At 42.6% G+C, this 3362-nt stretch overlaps 1 non-coding gene across 1 annotated transcript; it reads right to left on the reverse strand.

Annotated features, from left to right (window-relative positions):
* Positions 1–1756: 1756 nt before the first annotated feature.
* On the reverse strand, positions 1757–1927 carry LOC132316819 (U1 spliceosomal RNA). The gene has a single exon (XR_009483948.1). It is a non-coding gene; the product is annotated as a U1 spliceosomal RNA (small nuclear RNA).
* Between the last annotated feature and the right edge of the window lie 1435 nt (positions 1928–3362).

Below are 3362 nucleotides of genomic sequence, written 5' to 3' on the forward strand. Positions count from 1 at the left end.
CAGTTTGGAAATTAAATTTTACAGACAGTTCATTGTATCTGAGCTTGTGATTCTTTAGCTGTAGTGAAATGCCAGTATCAGTATGCAGAAGCATTTGCTCCCTGCAAAATAATGTAGATTTCTCCAACATCTGTGGAGGAAATGATCTTCAGAGCTTTGTGGTCTACAAATCACCATCACGTGACTATACAAAAATAACCCAGTGGAAAATCTCTATTAAGAACTAAGAGCACATGTGCTTTCTCTCCAAAATCTCCCTCATTTTTATTATAGGCCTAACAAATGTAAGATAAAGAAGAGATTCTTTTTTAAAGTAAATGGAGAAAAGAAGAAGAGGGGAATTTCTAAACTTTCTTTCAGCAAAAGGCCTGCTGTGAGTGTTACTGTATGGCATGCTGTACCCGTTTATTTGTGTTGTCTGTAAATAAGTATATTCTTTGGAGAGGGCTGACAGTTTTTAACATTGTGATTTTCCTGTACTGAAGAACAGTTAGAGAAACTGCTACTCCTTTGCCTGTCTCTGTCCCAAGCTCATATAGGATTCATTTTGTATACTCCACAATGGAAACCATAACAAGCCTAAAAATGACTGAAATTATTAAAACACATTCCTCTGTGTCACCCTTTCTCCCAAAGCTCTCCTTTTTTCTTCCTAGGCTCTGCTTGCAAAAGCTACCCGGAAGGAGCTGTGCTTTAACCTTGCCACAGTTTTGAGGAAAGCCCTACTGCGTTTAGTTGGATGGCTGCCTGGAGATGGGCTTTAGATCTAAATTTGTTACAGGATTCTGAGTAACCAGCTGCGAGGGGGTTATTTCAGCAAAGAGGTAGAGTTCACGTTGCTAATGAGACCATATTTAGCGTGCACAGAGAACTTCTGCGTGGCTGGAACTAATCTGGCCCTCTCTAAGGATGGTAGAGAAGACTTTGTTACTTGATCATTATCTCAGGAAGTATTTTAATTGGTAAATATATAAAGATAAAAGAAGATGTGCATATTGTATCAATATTCATTACTAACCTAAATAGTTTATATTGATACATAGTTTCAAGCACACTTAAATAAATGGTAATATTTTGAAATCTACAGAATCACAGAATCACAGAATCAGTACGGTTGGAAAAGACCTGTAAGATCATCGAGTCCAACCTGGGGGGGGGGGGGGGAACAAAAAAAAACCACAAAACCCACGCCACACAACAACAATAACAAGCCACAACCCACCCAACACCACACAGCACCATGTCCATCAAGCTACATCCCACAATGCCACATCCACACGCTCCTTGAATACCTCCAGGGAGGGTGACTCTACCACCTCCCTGGGCAGCCTATTCCAGTGTTTCACCACTCTCTCAGTGAAGAACTTTTTCCTAATATCTAGCCTGAGCCTCCCCTGGTGCAACTTGAGGCCATTTCCTCTAGTCCTGTCACTAGTCACTTGGGAGAAGAGACCAACACCCACCTCTCTGCAACCCCCTTTCAGGTAGTTGTAGAGAGCGATAAGGTCTCCCCTCAGCCTCCTCTTCTCCAGGCTAAACAACCCCAGCTCGCTCAGCCGCTCCTCATAAGACTTGTGTTCCAGACCCCTCACCAGCTTCGTCGCCCTTCTCTGGACACACTCCAGCACCTCAATGTCCTTCTTGTAGTGAGGGGCCCAAAACTGAACACAGTATTCGAGGTGCGGCCTCACCAGAGCCGAGTACAGAGGCATGATCACCTCCCTGCTCCTGCTGGCCACACCATTTCTGATGCAAGCCAGGATGCCGTTGGCCTTCTTGGCCACCTGGGCACACTGCTGGCAAAAATTAACGAGTTTCCCGCATTTGGGGAAATCGCAGGGGTCAGCACACCCGGAGTGCAGGGGATGAGCCTCGCCCTGGGAAAACCACCTGCATGATCATGGTGTCTCCCCTGCCAGGTAAGTATCTACCCAAAACATGATACAGTATGTTTGTTCTTAACATCTCTATTTGTTACTACGGAGAGGTGGTGGCTTCTAGCGGACTCTATATAGGACTATGGCAAAACTGAGACCTCAGGGTAGATGTAATTGCTACTATCAGTTTTTAAAAAACTACTGCACACTGGGGAGATGCTTTCTCAATTTTAAACTCGGTTGGAGCTATTGTGTAGACAAAGCTTTAGGTGCCTTCGACTTTTTTTACTGAATTTTTTAAAAGCCATTTTTAGAAGGCCTTAAAGCTTCTTGGAACATGACCTACAGTGGGAGTTCAATGGCCTTAAAAGCAGGATTAGCTGAAATACTTTCAAATCTGGCTTGTATTCTTCATATTATGGTAGATTTTCCAAGCAAGGTATGTCTAACATTTCTTCCGATCCTGTATGGGAGCACCCTATGTTCGATCATGTAATGGGACATGTGACTTTGCATACCCATGACAGGGCTGTCCATCTGTACAGTGGATCTGAGTCTGGGCTGTACGTCAGATCACACGACAAGGTAAACCTGCATCATTAATCATGATGCAAATCTCCAGCTGAGGGCTTTGGCTTCTGGAAGGACTCCCTGGCATCGGGCACTGCTGGCAGCTGGTAAAGAGATCTAAGATGCAGCTGGCAAACAGATCACAGCACATAGTGTGTGGGATCAGAAAGCAGGAGAGAGTGGACGTGGCAGTACAGCAAGCACCTGACCTTGAAGTGCCACAGCAGAGGATGATGAAGAGGGAATCAAATGAGTAAGTCTCACATGCAGCGCATGAGACTGGGCAGGTCTTAAATCAGTGATTCACTATTAGTGTTTTCACTGCTTGTAATATGAAGTGGAAGCACCTCCTTCTAGTGAGAATTAATTCACTGATGTTTATCTCTTTCAAAGTATAAAGTGCTAGATAATTGTGTTATCAGAAGGGCAAGAGGAAAAATTACCTGTGAATCCTTGGTTGCTGTATATTCTTATCACTAATGTTTCATAATGGTTTTGGTATCAAGGTTATTGATAGGATAGTCAATGCCAGACTTCCCTGGCACAAAGCTCTCCGAGTCAGGGCCTCATTCCCTCACAACTTTTGCAGCAGCTGCAGCAATCATACTTCTGCAGATATTTTGAACCAGTAAGACAAATAAAAAAATAGTGCTTGTAATTTAGTCCTTACAGATTATTATGTATTACATCCTAATTAGTACATATATTCTCACATACTTCTACCCACTGAATTTTACCTATTTGGTATTAATTCTATACTTCTGTGTAATTGGATCCTCACAGAATATCTTTCTATATACTGAGCCAAGTTTTTTTCTTTCATTTTATGATTATAAAGGAATCCTACACAGGCTATAATTGGTCCTTGGTTGTTACATTTGCTATTGAGCAATTCCCTTCCTGATGATTTGCTGT

The sequence above is a fragment of the Gavia stellata genome, chromosome 3, assembly GCF_030936135.1.
Source record: "Gavia stellata isolate bGavSte3 chromosome 3, bGavSte3.hap2, whole genome shotgun sequence".
NCBI lineage: Eukaryota > Metazoa > Chordata > Aves > Gaviiformes > Gaviidae > Gavia > Gavia stellata.